The sequence below is a fragment of the Idiotropiscis lumnitzeri genome, chromosome 9, assembly GCF_059441095.1.
Source record: "Idiotropiscis lumnitzeri isolate Australia: NSW breed Sydney's pygmy pipehorse chromosome 9, RoL_Ilum_1.0, whole genome shotgun sequence".
NCBI lineage: Eukaryota > Metazoa > Chordata > Actinopteri > Syngnathiformes > Syngnathidae > Idiotropiscis > Idiotropiscis lumnitzeri.
In genome coordinates, this window is record NC_142399.1 from 20,571,920 (window position 1) to 20,599,088 (window position 27,169).

At 47.1% G+C, this 27,169-nt stretch overlaps 7 non-coding genes across 7 annotated transcripts; all 7 read left to right on the plus strand.

Annotated features, from left to right (window-relative positions):
• Positions 1–568: 568 nt before the first annotated feature.
• LOC148331164 (5S ribosomal RNA) lies at positions 569–687 on the plus strand. Its single transcript, XR_015845356.1, has one exon. It is a non-coding gene; the product is annotated as a 5S ribosomal RNA (ribosomal RNA).
• Positions 688–1,679: 992 nt separating this feature from the next.
• Positions 1,680–1,798, plus strand: LOC148331165 (5S ribosomal RNA). The gene has a single exon (XR_015845357.1). It is a non-coding gene; the product is annotated as a 5S ribosomal RNA (ribosomal RNA).
• Positions 1,799–2,790: 992 nt separating this feature from the next.
• On the plus strand, positions 2,791–2,909 carry LOC148331166 (5S ribosomal RNA). The gene has a single exon (XR_015845379.1). It is a non-coding gene; the product is annotated as a 5S ribosomal RNA (ribosomal RNA).
• Positions 2,910–3,894: 985 nt separating this feature from the next.
• On the plus strand, positions 3,895–4,013 carry LOC148331167 (5S ribosomal RNA). Its single transcript, XR_015845427.1, has one exon. It is a non-coding gene; the product is annotated as a 5S ribosomal RNA (ribosomal RNA).
• Positions 4,014–4,535: 522 nt separating this feature from the next.
• Positions 4,536–4,654, plus strand: LOC148331168 (5S ribosomal RNA). Its single transcript, XR_015845490.1, has one exon. It is a non-coding gene; the product is annotated as a 5S ribosomal RNA (ribosomal RNA).
• Positions 4,655–16,143: 11,489 nt separating this feature from the next.
• On the plus strand, positions 16,144–16,262 carry LOC148331169 (5S ribosomal RNA). The gene has a single exon (XR_015845408.1). It is a non-coding gene; the product is annotated as a 5S ribosomal RNA (ribosomal RNA).
• Positions 16,263–21,304: 5,042 nt separating this feature from the next.
• Positions 21,305–21,423, plus strand: LOC148331170 (5S ribosomal RNA). The gene has a single exon (XR_015845358.1). It is a non-coding gene; the product is annotated as a 5S ribosomal RNA (ribosomal RNA).
• Positions 21,424–27,169: the final 5,746 nt, after the last annotated feature.

Below are 27,169 nucleotides of genomic sequence, written 5' to 3' on the forward strand. Positions count from 1 at the left end.
ATTTTTTTTAGCTTCACTGGTTATATCATTGGTTCTTATTTTATTAGTTCCACTTTATTCTTCCATTTATTCCAATTTAATTTAAATAATGTCAAATAAATGGTACATGACCATGGGTGGATAGCAGTGAACGCCCCCCCAAGTTATTGGTGTATATATTGGTGGTACGGGGCTGGTATAATATTAGTGCCCCCATGTGGTCCGAATGTGTAGCTACGGAGCCACACACAAGTCTCCTGACACGCATTTGCAAATCAGCACACGCATTTGCGAGTCGTCCGCGGCAGGACTGTAGCAAACGTCACCTGTAAGAAAAGGTCCCGTTTTTACAGGTCGCCCATCTACGGATTTTTGTCCGCATTTAACCATGTGTATGTGCCAACAAATCATTGTACACATTTGCTGATATTTGTCATATATCTGTGACTTCAATCATGCATTGTAGATTGTTGTGACACATTTGTGACTGTGGTTATAGTTTCAGATTCTTGTTACGTATTTTTGGATTGAAGTATTTGCCACAATAAAGACAACATGTATAAAATGCAAAATTTTGAAAGGAATTCTCGCTTACGGCCATACTACCCTGAGAACGCCCGATCTCGTCCGATCTCGGAAGCTAAGCAGGGTCGGGCCTGGTTAGTACTTGGATGGGAGACCGCCTGGGAATACCAGGTGCTGTAAGCTTTTGCACCGCAAAAATAAAAAAAACTTTTGACAAATGTAAGCAAGTATGCGAGCTGCTTTTTTATAAATTCCCACATATTCGCCTGACAGGCTGAGAGCACAAAATGCCAACATTCAGCGTCCCCTGCCTTTGGGTGTTGCTACAGTCTCGCCGTGGACGACTCGCAAATGCGTGTGGCAATTTGCAAATGCGTGTCTGGAGACTTGACTGTGGCTCCGGAGCTCCACATTAAGACCAAAAGGGGACTCTCGTAGTCTACAGGTGTAGCAGACAGATGACCCGATGCAGTCCGGTTGGGTTGGTGCAGTGAGTGTTTACTAAATAAAAAGTTAATGAATCAATTTAAAAAAATGGTGTTTACTGAATGCAATAAAGGGAAGTATAGTTAATGTGGCAATTAGCAGGTGTGGAGAAGCTTCATTCATTTTTTTTAGCTTCACTGGTCATATCATTGGTTCTTATTTTATTAGTTCCACTTTATTCTTCCATTTATTCCAATTTAATTTAAATAATGTCAAATAAATGGTACATGACCATGGGTGGATAGCAGTGAACGCCCCCCCAAGTTATTGGTGTATATATTGGTGGTACGGGGCTGGTATAATATTAGTGCCCCCATGTGGTCCGAATGTGTAGCTACGGAGCCACACACAAGTCTCCTGACACGCATTTGCAAATCAGCACACGCATTTGCGAGTCGTCCGCGGCAGGACTGTAGCAAACGTCACCTGTAAGAAAAGGTCCCGTTTTTACAGGTCGCCCATCTACGGATTTTTGTCCGCATTTAACCATGTGTATGTGCCAACAAATCATTGTACACATTTGCTGATATTTGTCATATATCTGTGACTTCAATCATGCATTGTAGATTGTTGTGACACATTTGTGACTGTGGTTATAGTTTCAGATTCTTGTTACGTATTTTTGGATTGAAGTATTTGCCACAATAAAGACAACATGTATAAAATGCAAAATTTTGAAAGGAATTCTTGCTTACGGCCATACTACCCTGAGAACGCCCGATCTCGTCCGATCTCGGAAGCTAAGCAGGGTCGGGCCTGGTTAGTACTTGGATGGGAGACCGCCTGGGAATACCAGGTGCTGTAAGCTTTTGCACCGCAAAAATAAAAAAAACTTTTGACAAATGTAAGCAAGTATGCGAGCTGCTTTTTTATAAATTTCCACATATTCGCCTGACAGGCTGAGAGCACAAAATGCCAACATTCAGCGTCCCCTGCCTTTGGGTGTTGCTACAGTCTCGCCGTGGACGACTCGCAAATGCGTGTGGCAATTTGCAAATGCGTGTCTGGAGACTTGAGTGTGGCTCCGGAGCTCCACATTAAGACCAAAAGGGGACTCTCGTAGTCTACAGGTGTAGCAGACAGATGACCCGATGCAGTCCGGTTGGGTTGGTGCAGTGAGTGTTTACTAAATAAAAAGTTAATGAATCAATTTTAAAAAATGGTGTTTACTGAATGCAATAAAGGGAAGTATAGTTAATGAGGCAATTAGCAGGTGTGGAGAAGCTTCATTCATTTTTTTTAGCTTCACTGGTTATATCATTGGTTCTTATTTTATTAGTTCCACTTTATTCTTCCATTTATTCCAATTTAATTTAAATAATGTCAAATAAATGGTACATGACCATGGGTGGATAGCAGTGAACGCCCCCCCAAGTTATTGGTGTATATATTGGTGGTACGGGGCTGGTATAATATTAGTGCCCCCATGTGGTCCGAATGTGTAGCTACGGAGCCACACACAAGTCTCCTGACACGCATTTGCAAATCAGCACACGCATTTGCGAGTCGTCCGCGGCCGGACTGTAGCAAACGTCACCTGTAAGAAAAGGTCCCGTTTTTACAGGTCGCCCATCTACGGATTTTTGTCCGCATTTAACCATGTGTATGTGCCAACAAATCATTGTACACATTTGCTGATATTTGTCATATATCTGTGACTTCAATCATGCATTGTAGATTGTTGTGACACATTTGTGACTGTGGTTATAGTTTCCGAATCTTGTTACGTATTTTTGGATTGAAGTATTTGCCACAATAAAGACAACATGTATAAAATGCAAAATTTTGAAAGGAATTCTCGCTTACGGCCATACTCCCCTGAGAACGCCCGATCTCGTCCGATCTCGGAAGCTAAGCAGGGTCGGGCCTGGTTAGTACTTGGATGGGAGACCGCCTGGGAATACCAGGTGCTGTAAGCTTTTGCACCGCAAAAAATAAATAAATGAAAAAAACTTTGACAAATCTAAGCAAGTATGCGAGCTGCTTTTTTTTAAATAAATTTCCACATATCGCCTTGACAGGCTGAGAGCACAAAATGCCAACATTCAGCGTCCCCTGCCTTTGGGTGTTGCTACAGTCTCGCCGTGGACGACTCGCAAATGCGTGTGGCAATTTGCAAATGCGTGTCTGGAGACTTGAGTGTGGCTCCGGAGCTCCACATTAAGACCAAAAGGGGTCTCTCGTAGTCTACAGGTGTAGCAGACAGATGACCCGATGCAGTCCGGTTGGGTTGGTGCAGTGAGTGTTTACTAAATAAAAAGTTAATGAATCAATTTTAAAAAATGGTGTTTACTGAATGCAATAAAGGGAAGTTTAGTTAATGTGGCAATTAGCAGGTTAGAGAAGCTTCATTCATTTTTTTTAGCTTCACTGGTTATATCATTTGTTTTTATTTTATTAGTTCCACTTTATTCTTCCATTTATTCCAATTTAATTTAAATAATGTGAAATAAATTGTACGTGACCATGGGTGGATAGCAGTGAACGCCCCCTCATGTTATTGGTGTATAAATTGGTGGTACGGGGCTGGTATAATATTAGTGCCCCCATGTGGTCCGAATGTGTAGCTACGGAGCCACACACAAGTCTCCTGACACGCATTTGCAAATCAGCACACGCAAACGACACATGTAAGAACACAGCCAATCAAAAGGTCCCGTTTTTACAGGTCGCCCATCTACGGATTTTTGTCCGCATTTAACCATGTGTATGTGCCAACAAACCATTGTACACATTTGCTGATATTTGTCATATATCTGTGACTTCAATCATGCATTGTAGATTGTTGTTACACATTTGTGACTGTGGTTATAGTTTCAGTTTCTTGTTACGTATTTTTGGATTGAAGTATTTGCCACAATAAAGACCACATGTATAAAATGCAAAATTTTGAAAGGAATTGTCGCTTACGGCCATACTACCCTGAGAACCCCCGATCTCGTCCGATCTCGGATGCTAAGCAGGGTCGGGCCTGGTTAGTACTTGGATGGGAGACCGCCTGGGAATACCAGGTGCTGTAAGCTCTTGCACCGCAAAAAAATAAAAAATAAAAAAAAACTTTGACAATTTAATTGAAATAATGTCAAATAAATGGTACATGACCATGGGTGGATCGGAGTGAACGCCACCCCTTGTTATTGGTGTATGTATTGGTGGTACGGGGCTGGTATAATATTAGTGCCCCCATGTGGTCCGAACGTGTAGCTACGGAGCCACACACAAGTCTCCTGACACGCATTTGCAAGTCGTCCGCGGCAGGACTGTAGCAAACGTCACCTGTAAGAACACAGCCAATCAAAAGGTCCCGTTTTCGCCAATCTACGGATTTTTGTCCGCATTTAACCATGTGTATGTGCCAACAAACCATTGTACACATTTGCTGATATTTGTCATATATCTGTGACTTCAATCATGCATTGTAGATTGTTGTGACACATTTGTGACTGTGGTTATAGTTTCAGATTCTTGTTACGTATTTTTGGATTGGAGTATTTGCCACAATAAAGACCACATGTATAAAATGCAAAATTTTGAAAGGAATTGTCGCTTACGGCCATACTACCCTGAGAACGCCCGATCTCGTCCGATCTCGGAAGCTAAGCCGGTTCGGGCCTGGTTAGTACTTGGATGGGAGACCGCCTGGGAATACCAGGTGCTGTAAGCTTTTGCACCGCAAAAATAAAAAAAACTTTTGACAAATGTAAGCAAGTATGCGAGCTGCTTTTTTATAAATTTCCACATATTCGCCTGACAGGCTGAGAGCACAAAATGCCAACATTCAGCGTCCCCTGCCTTTGGGTGTTGCTACAGTCTCGCCGTGGACGACTCGCAAATGCGTGTGGCAATTTGCAAATGCGTGTCTGGAGACTTGAGTGTGGCTCCGGAGCTCCACATTAAGACCAAAAGGGGACTCTCGTAGTCTACAGGTGTAGCAGACAGATGACCCGATGCAGTCCGGTTGGGTTGGTGCAGTGAGTGTTTACTAAATAAAAAGTTAATGAATCAATTTTAAAAAATGGTGTTTACTGAATGCAATAAAGGGAAGTTTAGTTAATGTGGCAATTAGCAGGTGTGGAGAAGCTTCATTCATTTTTTTTAGCTTCACTGGTTATATCATTGGTTCTTATTTTATTAGTTCCACGTTATTCTTCCATTTATTCCAATTTAATTGAAATAATGTCAAATAAATGGTACATGACCATGGGTGGATCGGAGTGAACGCCACCCCTTGTTATTGGTGTATGTATTGGTGGTACGGGGCTGGTATAATATTAGTGCCCCCATGTGGTCCGAACGTGTAGCTACGGAGCCACACACAAGTCTCCTGACACGCATTTGCGAGTCGTCCGCGGCAGGACTGTAGCAAACGTTGTAACAATATGGTATGCTGTGTTATCAGGTGCATCAGTAGGGGGCACTGCAGGGCAGTTGGATGTGTGTAAGCCTGTTGTTATGACTGCAGGGCATTCGAGGAACACGTTGTTGGAAATAAACGCTGGCCAAGTTGGGTCAGAGCAAAGAAACTGGACTTGTATCTTTTCTTAGAAAACCCCACTTAAACATGGTGGCAGCGGCGGAGGATTTTGCCGGATTTTTTTGGTAAATCGTTGTTTCCACCGAGGAGACGACAAGACGCTAACGATTAGCGGAGGTTAGCATCGCCAGGCAAGCTCCGAGCATGGACGGGCTGAAAGCGCCACAAACGTTGTGTTTGGACTCCAGCCATTTGTCCAAAACGTGGAAGGCGTGGAGGGACGAGTTTCAACTTTATGTTGGATTAACTGTTGCCGAGGATGACGAGAAGAGGCGGGTGCGGCTCTTCAGGTACCTGGTCGGCGAGGGCGGCAGGGAGCTGCTCGATACGCTCATGGGGGACACAGCGCAGGCGGAGTGGACGTTGGAAGACATGATTGAGAAATTCGACACCTATTGCAGTCCAGCGGTGAATGAAACTGTGGAGAGGTACACATTTTTCACGAGGAACCAAGGACCCAGTGAGTCTATTGACAACTATGTTACCGAATTGAAGCTGCTTGCTAAGACATGTAACTTTGCCAACTTGAGAGACTCCCTCATTCGAGACAGAATCGTGTGCGGCATTTGTGAAGCCAACATGCGGGAAAGATTACTGAGGGAAAAGGCTTTGACTTTGGATGCTTGCCTTCAGCTGTGCAGAGCAGCGGAGCTGTCCCGGGAAAATTGCAGGACCATTGCTGGACAAGTGGAGGAAGTTCATGTCGTCCACGGAGCTTCACGCCAGCAGCAAGGACAGAAAGACAACATGGTGGATTGCAAGTACTGTGGTCGGACGCACGAGAGGAGCAAATACAAATGTCCGGCTTTTGGCAAGAAATGCAAAAAGTGTGGTTCGGACAACCATTTTGCGGCAAAATGTAAAGCTCGCACGGAAGTCAAGCGAAAGACGTCGATTCACTGTGTAGAGGACGTTGAAAGTGAATATGAGGACATTCTGTGTGTTAGAGAGGTGACAAAACTTGAAAATGTGAATACCATAAGCTCTAACAAGGAAAGTGACACAAAGCTGTTTGCAGGCATGCTCTTGGGGAAAAATATGGTAAAGTTCCAAATTGATTGCGGCGCTACATGTAACGTATTACCCGTTAACCTGCTGAACACGGATGCGAGACTGGATGAGACGACGTCAGTACTAGTGATGTATAATGGTAGCAAGGTGAAACCACTGGGCAAGTGTAAAGTTAAGCTGAGGAACCCAAGAAACCAGAAACTGTATCGGCTAGAGTTCCAAGTAGTGGATGAGGACTGCACTGTCCCACTTATAGGAAAAAGAGCCAGTGAGGCTATGAAGCTTATCAAGGTGCATTATGAAAATATCATGGCAATGGACAGTATTGTGACAACAGAGAAAGAGACAAAAGGAGAGTGGACATTTGAACAGATTAAGATGGACTTTGCAGATGTGTTCTCAGGAGATGGGTGTCTGGAAGGAGAGTACACAATGGAAGTGGACAAGAGTGTCAAACCAGTACAGCTGCCAAAGCGACGTGTGCCTGTCGCCATGCTGAAGCCACTGAAGGAGGAGCTTCAAGACCTCGAGCGCAGATGTATTATCGCACCTGTTGACTGTAGCACCGATTGGATCAGCAGCATGGTGGTAGTACAAAAACAAAATGGCAGGCCAAGAATATGCATTGATCCAAAGCCCTTAAACAAGGCTCTCAAGCGCAGTCACTTCCCATTGGCAACTATTGAAGATGTACTCCCAGACTTGTCTAAAGCTAGACTGTTCACAGTGTGTGATGTTAAAAGTGGTTTCTGGCATGTCAAACTTGAAGAGAAGTCTAGCTACCTGACCACATTCTCCACCCCATTTGGGCGCTACAGATGGCTCCGGATGCCCATGGGGATTAGTCCGGCACCTGAGGTTTTCCAGAGGAAATTGAATCAAGCATTGGATGGACTGCCTGGTCTGTATATCATTGCTGACGATGTGCTTATTACAGGCCAGGGTGAGAGACAGGAAGATGCGATAAGAGACCATGATGCAAAGTTGAGACAGTTTCTGGACAGATGTAAACAAAAGAACATTAAATTGAACCCAGACAAGTTCAAACTGAGACAGGCTGAGTGCAATTACATTGGACACAGGCTCACAGCAAGCGGACTGAAAGTAGACCCAGACAAGGTCCGTGCCATTGAGCACATGCCGAGGCCCACAGACGTCAAGGCAGTGCAAAGACTGTTGGGCATGGTAAACTATCTGGCGAAATTTTGCCCCAAGCTTTCAGACCAATGTGAGGTACTGAGACAGTTGACACACAAAGATGTTGAATGGGAATGGATGGAGCAACATGAAACGGCTTTTGCGAAACTTAAAATGATGATTGCAGGTGCTCCTGTCCTGAAGTATTACTGCCCTGAGGAGGATTTAGTGGTGCAATGCGATGCATCGGACACTGGTTTGGGGGCAGCACTAATGCAGAAAGGCAAGCCCATTGCTTTTGCAAGCAGAGCACTCACGCAGACGGAACGTGGCTATGCTCAGATTGAGAAAAAGTTTTTAGCCATGGTTTTCAGTGTAGAGAAATTTCATCAGTTCACGTATGGGCGTAAGGTCACTGTCCAATCCGATCATAAGCCGCTCGAGACAATTGTGAGGAAACCTCTGTTGAGTGCTCCAAAGAGACTCCAAAGAATGATGCTGCGCATTCAGAAATATGATTTGACTGTAGTGTACGTTCCAGGCAGGGACATGTTACTAGCAGACACGTTGAGTAGAGCATATCTCCCAGAATGCTCACCCCTGGGCTCTGTTGAGGCTGACATAGAAACTGTTAACATGGTACAGCACCTACCTATCTCCAATGACAGCCTGAGCAGGATTAGAGTAGCTACGGAAGAAGATAGAACGCTTCAAACTCTTATTAAGATGATGCAACAGGGATGGCCATCAGACAAAAGATCAATACCGCCGGAGATCAGGCCATACTATTCGTTTCAAGGTGAACTGAGTCACCAAGATGGCATTGTTTTTAAAGGTGAACGTGCTGTTATACCTACCGCACTCCAGAAGGACATCACCAGCCGCCTGCATTCATCTCATCTAGGTGTCGGAGGATGTCTGAGGAGAGCCAGAGAATGCGTTTTCTGGATTGGCATGAATGACCATATTACAGCACACATCACTCGTTGTGACATCTGCAGGTCAGTAGATGACAGACAACAGAAGGAAACACTCAACCCACATGATTTGCCAAACAGGCCATGGGCAAAGGTGGGCGTCGACATTTTTCAGTTTGAGAACAAGAACTACCATGTGACAGTGGACTATTACTCGAATTATTGGGAAATAGACTTTTTGCCTGACACTAAATCTGCCACAGTGATAAAGAAACTGAAAGCCCACTTTGCTAGATATGGCATTCCCAGCACTGTAATTTCAGATAATGGACCTCAATACTCATCGGAGGATTTCCACAGGTTCAGTCGGCTGTGGGAGTTCGAGCACAAACATCATCTCCAGGTTACCCTCAGAGTAACGGCAAAGCAGAGTCTGCCGTGAAGACAGCAAAAAGACTTTTGCAAAAGGCTAAAGCGGCTGGGCAGGACCCATATCTTGCGTTATTGGATCACCGCAATACACCGTCACAAGGACTAGACTCAAGCCCGGCGCAAAGACTGCTGAGCCGCCTTACAAGGACACTGCTCCCAGTCAAGCCCAGCCTTCTTCGGCCCAAAGTGATTAGAGCAGGGCCAGTACTGCTGAAAAATCAATTCCGCCAGTGTGCTTATTACAACCGCTCTGCTAGGGATCTCGATGCATTAAAACCTGGCGATTGTGTTAGGGTTCAGCCTTTTCACCCCCACACTAAGTGGAGGTTGGGCAGAGTGAAAAACTGTGTTGATTGCAGATCCTATGACATTGAATTGGATTCAGGTGCTGTTCTGAGAAGGAACCGTAGACACCTCAGGCACGCTCTGGGAGATCCACATGTGAGGCCAATAGACATGGAGGCTGAGGATCCACCAAACACCCAAGCGAGTCCAATACAACCTCAGCCAGCCGCTCCGTCCGATAGGGATAGGCCGATGACAACTAGGAGTGGTAGAGTTATTCACAAGCCGCAGCGGTACAAGGACTTTACTACTTAATCACATGCTTTTGGGATTCTTATTTTTAAGGGTAATTGTAATTGTGGAAAAAAAAAAAAAAAAGGGTGGGATTCCTCCTAACAGAGGAGCACTGTTTTGTTTGGGATGTTGAAATTGCATCTGTCACTGACACGCATTTGCAAATCAGCACACGCATTTGCGAGTCGTCCGCGGCAGGACTGTAGCAAACGTCACCTGTAAGAAAAGGTCCCGTTTTTACAGGTCGCCCATCTACGGATTTTTGTCCGCATTTAACCATGTGTATGTGCCAACAAATCATTGTACACATTTGCTGATATTTGTCATATATCTGTGACTTCAATCATGCATTGTAGATTGTTGTGACACATTTGTGACTGTGGTTATAGTTTCAGATTCTTGTTACGTATTTTTGGATTGAAGTATTTGCCACAATAAAGACAACATGTATAAAATGCAAAATTTTGAAAGGAATTCTCGCTTACGGCCATACTACCCTGAGAACGCCCGATCTCGTCCGATCTCGGAAGCTAAGCAGGGTCGGGCCTAAGTCCACCCGTGGCCATTCAGGTGGACGTCCGGGCGCACTCGAGACAGGAACGTGGAGCGGCGGCTGGTCGTCGAGCCCCGCCGAGACAGGAACGTGGAGCGGCGGCGGGTCGTCGAATCCCGCCGAGGCAGGAACGTGGAGCGGCGCCTGGTCGTCGACCCCCGCCGAGGCAGGAAGGTGGAGCGGCGGCTGGTCCTCGAGCCCCGCCGAGACAGGAACGTGGAGCGGCGGCTGGTCCTCGAGCCCCGCCGAGACAGGAACGTGGAGCGGCGGCTGGTCGTCGAATCCCGCCGAGGCAGGAACGTGGAGCGGCGCCTGGTCGTCGACCCCCGCCGAGGCAGGAAGGTGGAGCGGCGGCTGGTCCTCGAGCCCCGCCGAGACAGGAACGTGGAGCGGCGGCTGGTCCTCGAGCCCCGCCGAGACAGGAACGTGGAGCGGCGGCTGGTCCTCCAGCCCCGCCGAGACAGGAACGTGGAGCGGCGGTGGACCGTCGGACGCCGCCGAGGCCGTGACGAGAAGCGGCGGCGCGTCGTCGTCCACCACCGAGGCAGGAGCCAGGAGCGACCGTGGGTCGTTGAGCGCTGCCGGGGCAGGCCCTTGCAACGGGCGCAGGACAGGCGCCGTCGGATCCTTGACCGGAAGCGGACGCGGGACAGGCTCCGCCGGAACGTGAGCCTGGGGCGGACGCACAACGTGCTCCGCCGGAACGTGAACCTGGGACGGACGCACAACGTGCTCCGCCGGAACGTGAACCTGGGGCGGACGCACAACGTGCTCCGCCGGAACGTGAACCTGGGGCGGACGCACAACGTGCTCCGCCGGAACGTGAACCTGGGACGGACGCACAACGTGCTCCGCCTGAACGTGAACCTGGGACGGACGCACAACGTGCTCCGCCTGAACGTGAACCTGGGACGGACGCACAACGTGCTCCGCCTGAACGTGAACCTGGGACGGACGCACAACGTGCTCCGCCTGAACGTGAACCTGGGACGGACGCACAACGTGCTCCGCCTGAACGTGAACCTGGGACGGACGCACAACGTGCTCCGCCTGAACGTGAACCTGGGACGGACTCACAACGTGCTCCGCTTGAACGTGAACCTGGGACGGACGCACAACGTGCTCCGCCTGAACGTGAACCTGGGACGGACGCACAACGTGCTCCGCCTGAACGTGAACCTGGGACGGACGCACAACGTGCTCCGCCTGAACGTGAACCTGGGACGGACGCACAACGTGCTCCGCCTGAACGTGAACCTGGGACGGACGCACAACGTGCTCCGCCTGAACGTGAACCTGGGACGGACGCACAACGTGCTCCGCCTGAACGTGAACCTGGGACGGACGCACAACGTGCTCCGCCTGAACGTGAACCTGGGACGGACGCACAACGTGCTCCGCCGGGACATGGACTGGGGACGGACGCACAACGTGCTCCGCCGGGACATGGACTTGGGGCAGACGCGGAACGTGCTCCGCCGGGACATGGACTTGGGGCGGACGCGGAACGTGCTCCGCCGCCACATGGACTTGGGCCATCGGCAGGGCGCCGGAACGGGGCTCAGCAGCTGACGAGGAGCCGAGACGGGGCTCAGCAGCTGACGAGGAGCCGGGACGGGGCTCAGCAGCTGACGAGGAGCCGGGACGGGGCTCAGCAGCTGGCGGGGAGCCTGAACGGGGCTCAGCAGCTGGCGGGGAACCTGAACGGGGCTCAGCAGCTGATGGGGAGCCTGAGTGGGACTCTGGAGGCTGCAGCGGACGAGGAACCGGCACGGGGGGCTGCAGCGGACGAGGAACCGGCACGGGGGGCTGCCGCTGACGAGGAGCCGGCACAGGAGGCTGCCGCGAACGGGGAGCCGGCACTGGAGGCTGCAGCTGACGAGGAGCCGGCGCTGGAGGCTGCAGCTGACGAGGTGCCGGCACTGGAGGCTGCAGCTGACGAGGAGCCGGCACTGGAGGCTGCAGCTGACGAGGAGCCGGCACTGGAGGCTGCAGCTGACGAGGAGCCGGCACTGGAGGCTGCAGCTGACGAGGAGCCGGCACTGGAGGCTGCAGCTGACGAGGAGCCGGCACTGGAGGCTGCAGCTGACGAGGAGCCGGCACTGGAGGCTGCAGCTGACGAGGAGCCGGCACTGGAGGCTGCAGCGGACGAGGAGCCGGCACTGGAGGCTGCAGCGGACGAGGAGCCGGCACTGGAGGCTGCAGCGGACGAGGAGCCGGCACTGGAGGCTGCAGCGGACGAGGAGCCGGCACTGGAGGCTGCAGCGGACGAGGAGCCGGCACTGGAGGCTGCAGCGGACGAGGAGCCGGCACTGGAGGCTGCAGCGGACGAGGAGCCGGCACTGGAGGCTGCAGCGGACGTGGGGGCGGCATGGTCTGTGCATCTGACGTGGAGGCTGCAGCTGGCCGGGCGCAGCAGCCGGGCCGGGCGCAGCTGAGACGGGGGAACTGATCCCTATCAGCCTGCCGCCATAGGGAGTCAGGGGAACGGGAAACATGAGGGACCGTGACTACTGGTGCTGGTGAACGTGAGCTATGAAACGCGAGGGGAACGTGACTAGGAGCGGAAACAGACTGTGGACGTGGTGAACGACGTGGCCGTGATCTACGTGATTTGGGACGAGGTGAACGACGCGAGGTAACGTGGGAGGTGGTCTCAAAACGGTCAAAAGAAAAAGGTGACGGAAATTGTTCGGGGGGAGGAAAGTGACGGATCCTAACGGAATCTGTGTCATGCTGGGCATACAACTGGTCATAAATGTATTCAAAGTCATCCTCGTGATCTGAGTCTACTAAAATGTGAGGTGGTGTAATGGCATTCCGCTCAAAATCTTCTTGGTAATCTGAATCTATAATAAAATGGGGAGGTATGACAGGTGGGTAATCCTTAACATTTTCATGAAACGCAGGGAGAAAACCGGTGGGGAACGAAAAATAGAACCTACGTGAAGGACGCGGGATTGGTCGGCAGGCTGAGGGGGGTAGTCCGAGCAGCGACGACGATGACGCCGCCGAGAGCTTCCCGCTGGGTCCGTGGTTGGTCGGAACATTCTGTCAGGTTCGCCGGTAGGCGAGGAGGAGGTGGACCCAGAGGTGCGAGGAAGCAGGGAAAAGGGTAAACTAAAGGGAATTTATTAAATTAATCAAATGAGGACAAACAACATGGCGTGGACAAACAAACGTGGCAGGGTGCAAAATGACTAAGACGAACTAAACGTGACTAAACAGAACAAAAGCCGAGGAACAAGACAGTGACAAAACCCAGGGACATGAGAGGGAGCGAGAGCAAGAACATGGCCGTGAAGGAGATCAGGGAGCGGTCGTGACAGTCCAAACGGAGTAATGTTCCGACAATGAGTTGTTGGGATGAGATGTTTTTATAGTTCAGTCATTAGGAGTGCGGATGGGCATCAGGTGTGTGAGCTGACGGGGAACAGGTGCATGGCTGGTGAGGGCGAGGTGCTGAGGGGAAACGCCCCTACTCAGCAGATCAAAACAATAACAAGTGCACATGGCCGGGAGGTGAAGAAAACAATAACAAAACCGCATGATCATGAAAACAATAACAAAACCCCGGTCTTGTCCGACGCGGATCATGACACCTGTAAGAACACAGCCAATCAAATGGTCCCGTTTTCGCCCATCTACGGATTTTTGTCCGCATTTAACCATGTGTATGTGCCAACAAACCATTGTACACATTTGCTGATATTTGTCATATATCTGTGACTTCAATCATGCATTGTAGATTGTTGTTACACATTTGTGACTGTGGTTATAGTTTCAGATTCTTGTTACGTATTTTTGGATTGAAGTATTTGCCACAATAAAGACCACATGTATAAAATGCAAGTATGCCCTACTGAGTGTGTCAGCCAGCAACATATGACGGCCTGGTACATAGGTCAGTTCCATGTTATATTTCTGTAATCGGAGTAACATCCTCTGTAGTCTCTTTGGTGCACTCAAAAGTGGCTTTTTGTGAATATTTTCCAACGGTTTGTGGTCACTCTGTACCGTCACCTGCCTGCCATACGTGTATTGGTGAAACTTCTCCATCCCATAGACTATAGCCAAGCATTCTTTCTCTATCTGGGCATAGCCCCTTTCTGTCTGTGTCAAGGACCGGCTCCCATATGCTACAGGCTTACCTCCTTGTGTCAGAGCAGCCCCCAGTCCAGTCTCTGATGCATCACATTGAAGTGTCAACTCCTCGTCCCGATTGTAATACTTCAAAATGGGTGCACTGGCAATTTTGTGTTTCTGTCTATTAAACACTTCCTCCTGTGTGTCAGTCCACTCCCACACATTCTCTTTGTGTGTAAGTTGGCGTAATATTTCACAATCATCAGACAAGTGGTCATAAAACTTGGACAAGTAATTTATCATCCCAACCAGTCTCTGTACTGCCTTGACATCCGTCAGCCTCGGCATCTCTTGGATTGCACGCACCTTCTCCGGGTCTATCTGCAGTCCCTCAGCTGTCAACAAATATCCAATATACGGCACGGCCTGTCGCCGTAGTTTTATCTTCTCAAAGTTCAATTTGATGTTTCGCATTCTACATCTGTTTAGGAAGCACCTGAGTTTGTTGTCGTGGTCTCTACTTGCTTCTTCCAGCGATGTCCCTTCACCTGTGATCAACACATCATCAGCGATGATGTATATTTCCGGTATTCCTTCTAGCGCCTGTATGAGTCTTCTTTGGAATACTTCCGGCGCTGCATTCTCAGCCAACGGTACCGACCAAATGGAGTGGCAAACGTGGTGAGGTAGCTTGACTCCTCCCCCAATTTAACATGCTAGAAGCCATGCTTCACATCACACACTGTGAACATTTTCGCCTTTGCCATTTCCGGAAGTATATCCTCAATCGTCGGAAGAGGGAAGTGGCTTCTTTTCAGCGCTCGATTGAGTGGTTTTGGGTCTATGCAGATTCTCGGTTTTCCATTGCGTTTCATCACTGTCACCATGCTACTTATCCAGTCAGTGCTACACTCAACCGGTGCGATAATACCTCTTCTCTCAAGATCTTTTAATTCCTCTTTCAGTGGAGACATCAGTGAAACGGGTACTCTGCGTTTCGGCAGTTTAACAGGCGGCACTTCACTGTTTATTTCAATGTTATACTCGCCCTCCAAACAGCCATCACCAGTGAACACATCGCCAAACTCAGTCTTTATTTTCTCCAACGTTATGAAATCCTGTTGTCCTTCTTCTTTGACCTGTTCCAATTCTTTTTTCACAATGTCATCAATGGTAAGGATGTTCTCGTAGTGTACTTTAATTAGTTTCATGGCCTCACTGGCCTTCCGGCCCAATATGGGGATTTTGTCGACTTGGTCCACCACGAGAAACTCCAACCTGTACAATTTGTTGTATAGTTAATGTGGCAATTAGCAGGTGTGGAGAAGCTTCATTCATTTTTTTTAGCTTCACTGGTTATATCATTGGTTCTTATTTTATTAGTTCCACTTTATTCTTCCATTTATTCCAATTTAATTTAAATAATGTCAAATAAATGGTACATGACCATGGGTGGATAGCAGTGAACGCCCCCCCAAGTTATTGGTGTATATATTGGTGGTACGGGGCTGGTATAATATTAGTGCCCCCATGTGGTCCGAATGTGTAGCTACGGAGCCACACACAAGTCTCCTGACACGCATTTGCAAATCAGCACACGCATTTGCGAGTCGTCCGCGGCAGGACTGTAGCAAACGTCACCTGTAAGAAAAGGTCCCGTTTTTACAGGTCGCCCATCCACGGATTTTTGTCCGCATTTAACCATGTGTATGTGCCAACAAATCATTGTACACATTTGCTGATATTTGTCATATATCTGTGACTTCAATCATGCATTGTAGATTGTTGTGACACATTTGTGACTGTGGTTATAGTTTCAGATTCTTGTTACGTATTTTTGGATTGAAGTATTTGCCACAATAAAGACAACATGTATAAAATGCAAAATTTTGAAAGTAATTCTCGCTTACGGCCATACTACCCTGAGAACGCCCGATCTCGTCCGATCTCGGAAGCTAAGCAGGGTTGGGCCTGGTTAGTACTTGGATGGGAGACCGCCTGGGAATACCAGGTGCTGTAAGCTTTTGCACCGCAAAAAATAAATAAATAAAAAAAACTTTGACAAATGTAAGCAAGTATGCGAGCTGCTTTTTTATAAATTTCCACATATTCGCCTGACAGGCTGAGAGCACAAATTGCCAACATTCAGCGTCCCCTGCCTTTGGGTGTTGCTACAGTCTCGCCGTGGACGACTCGCAAATGCGTGTGGCAATTTGCAAATGCGTGTCTGGAGACTTGAGTGTGGCTCCGGAGCTCCACATTAAGACCAAAAGGGGACTCTCGTAGTCTACAGGTGTAGCAGACAGATGACCCGATGCAGTCCGGTTGGGTTGGTGCAGTGAGTGTTTACTAAATAAAAAGTTAATGAATCAATTTAAAAAAATTGTGTTTACTGAATGCAATAAAGGGAAGTATAGTTAATGTGGCAATTAGCAGGTGTGGAGAAGCTTCATTCATTTTTTTTAGCTTCACTGGTTATATCATTGGTTCTTATTTTATTCGTTCCACTTTATTCTTCCATTTATTCCAATTTAATTTAAATAATGTCAAATAAATGGTACATGACCATGGGTGGATCGGAGTGAACGCCACCCCTTGTTATTGGTGTCTATATTGGTGGTACGGGGCTGGTATAATATTAGTGCCGCCATGTGGTCCGAACGTGTAGCTACGGAGTCACACACAAGTCTCCTGACACGCATTTGCAAATCAGCACACGCATTTGCGAGTCGTCCGCGGCAGGACTGTAGCAAACGTCACCTGTAAGAACACAGCCAATCAAATGGTCCCTGATAAAATCCATGGTCATGTGGCATCATAGGATTATACCTTGATGCCCAGTCGCAGCAGAAGAATAATTCTGATATGTAGACAACTTCTCTCGTTAGCCAACTGGCGTAGTTTATTTCAGCAACACACACGAACTGCTCTTCTCCAGAGCCAAAAGCAGAGAGAGCGAAATAAGGCTTTAACACTGGCCTAACATCGCATTGTCTGTTAGCGACAGCACCCCATGTGGCAAATAAGCACATTACAGTAACAAGCAGTCATACAATAACACTCAACACTCCCACTTATGAATGGCTTGTATACTGTACAACTTTCACAAAGACAAAAAAAACAATAACATGACATTTGAATGTCAAATATTTACATGCCAAGGAAATGTTTTAATCTGCCTAGATCCTTCATTTTAAACTTGATGGAGAGCATGCTCTTCACTTGTTCTAATCCACTTGTGTTATTGGCTGCAATAATAAGGTCATCCACCCAGATAACAATTATCCCTTTCCCTTCTACTTTCGACCCCTTTGTGTATACACAGTGGTCTGCTGGGTTCTGGATAAATTTGTTCTCTGTTAGGTATTTGTGAAGTAATAAATTCCAATTACGTCCAGATTGCTTTAGGCCGTAAATGGACTTCTCCAGCTTACACACTAGCCCATCTCTTCCTTTCTCATAACCCTCAGGTTGTTCCATGTATATTTCTCTATCAATGGGGGCGTGCAAATATGCAGTTTTAACGTCCATTTGGTGTAAGATTAAGTCATCCTGGGCAGCCTTTTGCATTACTACCCGTACGCTAGTCAGATTCGCTGTCGGTGAGAATGTTTCACCATAGTCTATTCCTGCTCTCTGGCTATAGCCCTTAGCCACAAACCTGGCCTTGTACATCTCACGTCCATCACTGTTTTCCTTGATTGAATAGACCCACTTTCCTCCCACTGTCTCCCGGCCCTCTGGCAATTTAGTCAAAGTAAAAGTTTGAATGTCCTCTAAGGACTTCATCTCCTCATCCATTGCTTTCTTCCATCTTTCTGACTCAGTTGATGTCATGGCCTCTTTAAAGTTTTGGGGAATATTACATATTACTCTGTAGCAGTAGTCTATACTCACAAGTGTACTGTCCTCCTCCTCACTGCTGTCTTGACTATAATCTTTTAGATAACCCGGTGGTCTATGCTCTCGAGTAGGATATCTCCCACTGCTTGGGACCTGTGGTGTCCCTTTAGGGTGCTTGTCATCATCGTCCTTCTGTAGTTTTGAACCACCAGTTTTTATGTCTGTGCTCACACTTGGTTGTGTGGTGTCTTTGACTTCACAACTCACTCTAGGTTCCAGTTCTAACTCATAAGTCTGAGTTTCGTCTTCACATGTTGTCCTGGTGACAAACTTTACCAGTCTATGCTTTTGTACTTTTCTGTCGCTGGGATAATAAACTAGAAAGGCTGGACTGCCTTTGTCGTGCCCCACAAAATGTCCTTTTTCGCATCTAGAGTCTAGTTTACCCCTGTCTTGTTGATAGGCATAGCATATTGACCCGAATTTGTGCATCCTAGATAAGTTACACATTTTCCCTGTCAGTGCTGTGTATGGTGTGGTGCCAGTATGCTTATTAAAACACCTATTTCTTGTATATGCTGCCTCCTGAACAGCATAGTGCCAGAGGCTCTTTGGTAAGTTGCAGTCAATAAGATTACATCTGGCCATCTCAAAGAGAGTACGCCATTCCCTCTCTGCTACGCCATTCTGGTGTGGGGAATAAGGGCAGGAGGTTTCATGTCTAATCTTATTCTTTCGTAGCAGTGTCTTAAAGTCTCCGTTTGTGAACTCTGTTCCATTGTCTGACCGTATGCACTTCACAGTGCCATAAGGTGCTACATCAGATAAGAACTTCTCTGTAGCTTGAAGAGCATCACTTTTTGCTTTCAAAAAATAAACAAATACAGCCCCTGTATACACATCTGTGAAAGATTGCACATACTTAAAACCATCAATGGATTTGTTGCTTATCGGACCAGCTAAATCTGTGTTCACCAGTTCTAGCGGTGTCTTTACCTTGTCAGTTGGAGTTCGGTTTCTCGTTTGGGCGAACTTGCCTTTTATGCATACATCACATTCTTGAACAAGCTTGTGTTTTGCACCACTAATGTGCATGCCAACTGTTACATTTTGCAATTTCAATATATCCTCATAGTTGCAGTGCCCCATTATCTCATGCCATGTCTGAATATCATGGCTGACTTTACACACATCGTTTTCATCACACGCTGTTTTCAAGTAGTACATTCTGTTATGCACATAAATGTCAAATGTTGCCCCATCAGGTGCCGTAAGAACGTCTTCACCTTCCTTGAAGAACACTTCGGCACCGTTAGCCGTAGCTGACTTCACAGAAAACAGTTCTTGAGGGAAGGATGGGATGTATAGGGCGTTCTTTAACGCGACTTTACACCGACGCCCCTTACTGTCGATTAAACATACCTGTGCATCTCCCTTGCCTCGTGCCAGCCCAAAAACACGTTTTCCATCTGCTAGTTCCATGCTGTGTTTCTCCGGCCTGAAATCACTCACAAAGTTCTTAAACCGTCTTTTGTCATTCATAATGTGGGACGATGCACCTGTGTCCACAATCAGTACCGTTCGTTGCAATTGCTGTGTTGTCCAGCTGGTATCCTCAGTCTCCATCCTGAAGGAGTAATCCTCACCTCCAGTTGCTCTGCTGGCGTCATCATGTTGCATTTCATGGCTGCCACCGTCGTCATCTTCTCCGCCATCTTGGACGCGTGCGTAACGGGCGCTCTGTCCGCGCTTCTTCCGGCATGCTTGGTCCGCGTGTCCCGTGTGTTTACAGAAACTACACCAAACAGTCTTTGAGCAGTCATCTTTACGGTGACCCTTTTCGCCGCATCGCCAACACGCCAGCCCCGTCGGCGGTCCGCTTTTCTTCTTTTGCGCCGCCCGTGCTTTCATCACTCTCTCTTCCGCCTCCTCGGCGAGCGATCCTGTGTCTTCCGCTGCCTCGAAGTTCCGTAATTTGGCCTTGAACTCCCCCAGCGAAACGTCCGTTGAGCCGTGTGTCACCATTAACGTGAACGGCTTATATTTTTCCGGTAGCCCTCTCATAATCATTGCCATCATCAACCCTTCGCTCGGCGCTTCACCCGCGCGTCTCAGCGCCGTGATAATCTGTTCAGCTCTGATGATATATTCAGTCACAGTCTCTGTGTCCGCTTTCTTCAGCGCCGTCATCGTAATGTATAGGGAGACGATGCGGGGCCTACCTTTGCCGATATAGTGTTCTCGCAACACTCTGAGACTTTCCCGGCCCTTGTCTTTTGTGTCTCTGAATATGAGTCCTAAACTTGTGTTGTCGAGGAGTGGTGCCAGCGCACAATATGCGTCGGCATTCAGCTTGTCGTCCTGGGCCCTGGCTTCCTCTGTCAGTGGGCCGGTCGGCTCTTTCAAAATCGTCTCTTTCAAACCCACTCCGTGCATACAGCACAACATCCTCTCTTCCCAGAGCTCGTACTCATCTGCTCTCCCATCGAAGGTGGGCCACTTGCTTTTGCTTCTGTTCGCCATGGCTTGTGTGTTCGTAGCTCCGCTTTACTGTCCGTTAGCCTAGCTTTAGCTTCCCGCGGTACTCCCGCCGCTAAACTAGCTATACCTTGCAGCTAACTCGCTACCGTTGCTTCACCGTGCTAACGTGCACTTCGTTACTGCATTCAGAATCTATTCTCGCGACTCTGGGCCCATAACCTGATAAAATCCATGGTCATGTGGCATCATAGGATTAGACCTTGATGCCCAGTCGCAGCAGAAGAATAATTCTGATATGTAGACAACTTCTCTCGTTAGCCAACTGGCGTAGTTTATTTCAGCAACACACACGAACTGCTCTTCTCCAGAGCCAAAAGCAGAGAGAGCGAAATAAGGCTTTAACACTGGCCTAACATCGCATTGTCTGTTAGCGACAGCACCCCTTGTGGCAAATAAGCACATTACAGTAACAAGCAGTCATACAATAACACTCAACAGTCCCGTTTTCGCCCATCTACGGATTTTTATCCGCATTTAACCATGTGTATGTGCCAACAAACCATTGTACACATTTGCTGATATTTGTCATATATCTGTGACTTCAATCATGCATTGTAGATTGTTGTTACACATTTGTGACTGTGGTTATAGTTTCAGATTCTTGTTACGTATTTTTGGATTGAAGTATTTGCCACAATAAAGACCACATGTATAAAATGCAAAATTTTGAAAGGAATTGTCGCTTACGGCCATACTACCCTGAGAACGCCCGATCTCGTCCGATCTCGGAAGCTAAGCAGGGTCGGGCCTGGTTAGTACTTGGATGGGAGACCGCCTGGGAATACCAGGTGCTGTAAGCTTGTGCACCGCAAAAAAAAATAAATAAAAAAAACTTTGACAAATGTAAGCAAGTATGCGAGCTGCTTTTTTATAAATTTCCACATATTCGCCTGGCAGGCTGAGAGCACAAAATGCCAACATTCAGCGTCCCCTGCCTTTGGGTGTTGCTACAGTCTCGCCGTGGACGACTCGCAAATGCGTGTGGCAATTTGCAAATGCGGGTCTGGAGACTTGAGTGTGGCTCCGGAGCTCCACATTAAGACCAAAAGGGGACTCTCGTAGTCTACAGGTGGAGCAGACAGATGACCCGATGCAGTCCGGTTGGGTTGGTGCAGTGAGTGTTTACTAAATAAAAAGTTAATGAATCAATTTTAAAAAATGGTGTTTACTGAATGCAATAAAGGGAAGTTTAGTTAATGTGGCAATTAGCAGGTTAGAGAAGCTTCATTCATTTTTTTTAGCTTCACTGGTTATATCATTTGTTTTTATTTTATTAGTTCCACTTTATTCTTCCATTTATTCCAATTTAATTTAAATAATGTCAAATAAATGGCACATGACCATGGGTGGATCGGAGTGAACGCCACCCCTTGTTATTGGTGTATATATTGGTGGTACGGGGCTGGTATAATATTAGTGCCCCCATGTGGTCCGAACGTGTAGCTACGGAGCCAAATGTTGAATTATATGCTCTTATGGTATTCTTTAGTTTAAGTAATGATATATTGAATTATATGTCATTATGTAAATTTGGGTATGTGTGTATTTTGTTGAATGTCACATATATTTTCGTTACTGTCGTAAATCTCGCGTGGTTTACGTGATGACGTTTTACGTTTGTTAAAAATGCCTTTTATGGATGTTGGCTGTGGGAAGACATGTTGTGTCGAGTGACTGAAAAATAAACAGCAAGATGGAAACATCCTAAACTTGTCGTGGTGTTGTGTTGGTGCGGTGAGCCGAAAGGAAATATGGAATACGAAGCTGCAAACGCAACAGGTTATGGGCCCAGGCGCGGCACAGGAGGAGGAAGATGGCAACGGTTAGTTTTCGACGGGAATGAAAACAACTACGAACTTTGGGAGGTAAAGTTCCTCGGCCATTTGAGGATACTCGGATTGAAAGACACTATACTGTCTACCGCCGCACCCGATCCACAAAAGAATGAAGAATGCTACGCGGAGCTAATTCAGTTTCTCGACGACACAAGCCTGTCATTGGTGATGAGAGAAGCGGCAGACGACGGCAAAAAGGCGTTGGAAATACTACGCGGCCATTACGCGAGTCAGGGTAAGCCCAGAATTATTGCCCTGTATACGGAATTAACTTCCTTAAAGAAAGAAACTGAGGAAACTATAACCGACTATGTCATTCGTGCTGAGAAGGCAGTAACCTCCTTGAGAAATGCAAAGGAGATAATAAGTGATGGACTGATAATAGCTATGATTCTGAAGGGCCTCCCAGAAACATCAAGCCTTTCTGCGTCCACACTACACAAAGCAGCGATGACTTAACGTTTGCACAGTTTAAAAGTCGGCTACGAAGCTACGAGGAGACGGAAAAGTTTGACTCTAACACAAAGACAGACAATGTAATGAAAGTAGACATATCATCGGTCGTCTGCTACGGATGTGGAAACCGTGGACATCTTGTGAGAGATTGCCGCCAAAGAGGGGTGACGAAGTGGTGCAACTACCACAGGAGTGCTACACACAGTGATGAGACATGCAGGAGAAAAACCAAGATGAAAGATGAAGCAAAACAAACGTCAGAAAGACAACAGGATCATGAGGAGGAAGAGACATTTGTGTTCAAGGTCAACCACAAATATCTCTCATACAATGCTAAAAGGAATGCATTAATGGTGGACTGTGGAGCAACATCACATGTTGTAAATGAGGAACACAAATTCACAACGTTTGATGAGACTTTCAACCCAGCAAGACATTATATGGAACCAGCAGACGGAACCAGGAAAAACAATGTTGCATTGAAAAGAGGAGATGCCAAGGTCTTCCTCCAGGACGCGAAAGGAAGATGTGTCGGTGTCACGTTGAAGAAAGCCTTGTATATACCAACGTACCCTCAAAGCATCATGTCAGTGAAAGCAGCTACGTCGGATGGAGCCATAGTAACATTCAAGGAAGGACAAAATGAACTCATAACCAAAGATGGAACAGTTTTCGACGTCGAGGAACATGAAAGACTGTACTTCGTGAGAACGGTAAATCACAACGAACAAAACTATGATGAGTCATTTACTGACATGAAGTCAAAGGACAATGCGAATCTGACTTGTGATGTCAAAACATGGCATGAAATTTTGGGACACTGTAATATGGATGATGTGTTAAAATTGCCAAATGTGGTAAAGGGCATGACAATTACAGGTAACTCTAAAGTAGAATGCAATGTGTGCACAGAGGGAAAATTCATCAATAGTAGAAATAGGACATTGAATGCAAAAGCTAATGCACCTCTTGAGATGGTGCACACTGACTTGGCAGGCCCCATTGAACCAACTAGTCAGGATGGTTACAAGTATGCAGTTTCATTCATAGACGATTTTTCAGGGGCCGTGTCTGTTTATTTTCTCAAAAGCAAAAGTGACACACTATTAGCAACAGAAAAATTCCTTGCTGACAGTGCCCCATACGGCAGTGTCAAATGCATTAGATCGGATAATGGTACAGAATACACCAACAATGCCTTTCAGTCGCTCTTGAGGGATAAAGGCATTAGACAGGAAACTTCATCCCCATACTCTCCACACCAAAATGGTACAGCCGAAAGACAATGGAGAACACTCTTTGAAATGGGACGGTGCCTGTTATTAGAAAAGGGGTTACCAAAAGTGCTGTGGCCTTATGCTGTCCAAAATGCTGCTCATATCCGTAACAGATGTTACAATGACAGGGTTAAAAACACTCCATATTTCATGATGACAGGAAGAAAACCAGATCTTTCCAAACTGTGGGTGTTTGGATCAGAATGTTATGTATACAAGCACAATCACAAGAAATTAGATGCAAGAGGTGAAAAGGGGATTTTTGTGGGGTACAGTAAAAACAGCCCTGCATATCTGGTGTATAACCCACAAACTGAAAAAGTATCGAAACACAGACTGGTAAAATTCATCAAAAATAAGTGCATGGAAAGAGAGACACAAACAGATGAATTGGATTCAGAAATCATGGGAAGCAGGAGTACATTTTCTAACACTGAGGGTTTTGAAGATAAACCACACGATGAAGTTGGCAGTGAAAGTCATGACTTTAATGAGAACGAGGGCATGATAAATACAGATGTGTCACAGTATGATGAGGCGTCAGAAACACGAGGTGACAAAACGAAAAATGCAAGTCCTGATTACGGTATAAACCACCGTTATCCAAAAAGAGAAAAGAATCCTCCAAAATACTTAAATGATTATCTGACAGACCTCAATGACAACGATATTGCTAACACAAATGTTGATCATTGTTACAGAGCCATATGTGACGTTCCACAAACGTATAGTGAAGCCCGGATGTCGGTCGAGGCACCCGGATGGATACAAGCAATGAAGGAAGAAATTCAGTCACTCCAAGAAAATGAAACATTTGAACTGGTTTCTTAACCCGAAAGCAGGAACTTAATAGGGGGAAAATGGGTATATGCCTTGAAAGAAAATTCAGAAAGAGGAAAAGTATATAAAGCTAGATACGTTGCTAAGGGCCACAGTCAAACAGAAGGCATTGACTACCATGAGACGTTTGCTCCAACAGCTAACATCACATCTGTACGGGCTTTGATGCAGATAGCAGTCCAAAACAATCTCATCGTCCACCAAATGGATGTAAAAACAGCTTATTTGCATGCGCCGATAGATGAAGAAATCTTCTTAGAGCAGCCTGAGGGTTTTGAAAAGACATCAGAAAAAGGCGAGAAGTTGGTATATAGGCTAAAGAAATCCCTCTATGGCCTTAAACAATCTGGAAGGAACTGGTACAAGCTTCTAAATGATCACCTAGAGCAAGGAAATTTTGTGAGAAATCTATCTGATCACTGCGTATACAGGAAACAGATAGAAAATGAGGTGATCATTATTATCATTTGGGTAGATGATCTAATAGTGGCAGCAAGCAACAGTGATCTACTTAATAAATTCAAAGACACCATGAAATCCAGGTTCAATATGAAAGATTTGGGCAAAATATCGTACTTCTTGGGCATTCAGTTTGAGCAAAAGGGTGAAGAAATCAAAATGAGTCAGAAAAGGTATATCGTCAAAGTGCTTGAAAGATTTGGAATGTCAGACTGTAAACCCAGATACACACCAAGTGAACCAATACTGGGGGTGAATGAAGAAAGTAATAAAAATGAGATGGCCAACCCTAAAGAGTACCGTGAGATTGTAGGTAGCCTGATTTATGCCATGACGTGTACAAGACCAGATATCAGCTGGATAGTGAGCAAATTGTCACAAACTGTCATGATCCTTGTTTTGTCATGCCACGTGTCTTTTGTTTTGTTTTCCCAGCTGACCTGTGGGCGTGGCCCCCGGCATTCTTGTCTTGCCATGTGCTCACGGCCGGAGAGTCACGCCCACCGGCAGCTCAGCTGTGCCTTGTCAAGCCTTGATTACCCGGTCTATTTATGCCTCCGACGCTGAGGAGTCAGCGTCGGATTATTCCTTCTCAATGCTCACGACCACGTTCCACGTCTGTGTAGTTCGCTCATTGTATTCTTGATCTGTTAGTGTTATGACCTTCGCCTCGTTCCTCGATTACGCTCTCTGCCTGTCGCTTGTCGGATTCCTTTGCTCGATCTCTTTTTGTTACTTTCATCTTACCTTGCATGTGCAAGCGCTTTTTGTTCTCGTTACTGTTATGTCCCTGGAGTGGCTTTTCCCTCCAGCGCTTTCTGTTAATTCTTGTCGGCTTCGCCTCCGTAGTTTGCTTAATTTGATTCTGACAATAAACCTATTGTCAACTACCTTGTCTCCCGTGTCCGCGTTTAAGGAGTTCTATCCTCGCTGCTTTTCCGGCCACGGCTGGAAAAGCAGCCAGACCTTACAGAATAATCCGACCAACATGGACTCCGCGGACGCGGCGAGACTTCACAGAGTCTTGGCCAGTCAAGGCGAGATGGTGGGACAGCAGGCGACGGAGCTGGCGGAGCTCCGCAGCGCCGTTGTCCAGTTGGCCCGCCACCTCGACGCTCTCGACACCCACCTTGGCAGTCTCCTGCCGCGGACCGTCGAGACCCCCGATCCGACGACTCTCGCGAGCCAAATTTACCGCATCCCCCACGCTATGGGGGGGAGCCCGGCACATGCGCCCAATTCATTCATCAGTGCCGCCTGATTTTCGATCAGCAACCGCTCACTTATGCCCACGATAGCGCCAAGGTGGCCTTCATGATGAGTTTATTGACCGGTCAAGCTAGCGCCTGGGCCGTGGCCGTGAGCAACGCGCGTTCCGATCTCCGTTCATCCTTTCCCCTGTTCCTGGATGAATTCCAGCGTGTGTTTCACCACCCGATTCAGGGGAGGGCGGCGGGCGGGGAACTCCTTGACTGCACGCAGGGCAGCCAATCTGTGGCCGATTATTCGATCAGCTTCCGCATTAGCGCGGCGGAGAGCGGGTTTAATGACTGCGCCCTACGAACCTTGTTCCGCCGTGGACTCAATACAGCCTTAAAAGACGAGCTCGCCGTTCGCGAGGACGCCGCTTCCCTGGAGGAACTCATCTCCCTGGCAATCCGTCTGGACAATCGCCTGCG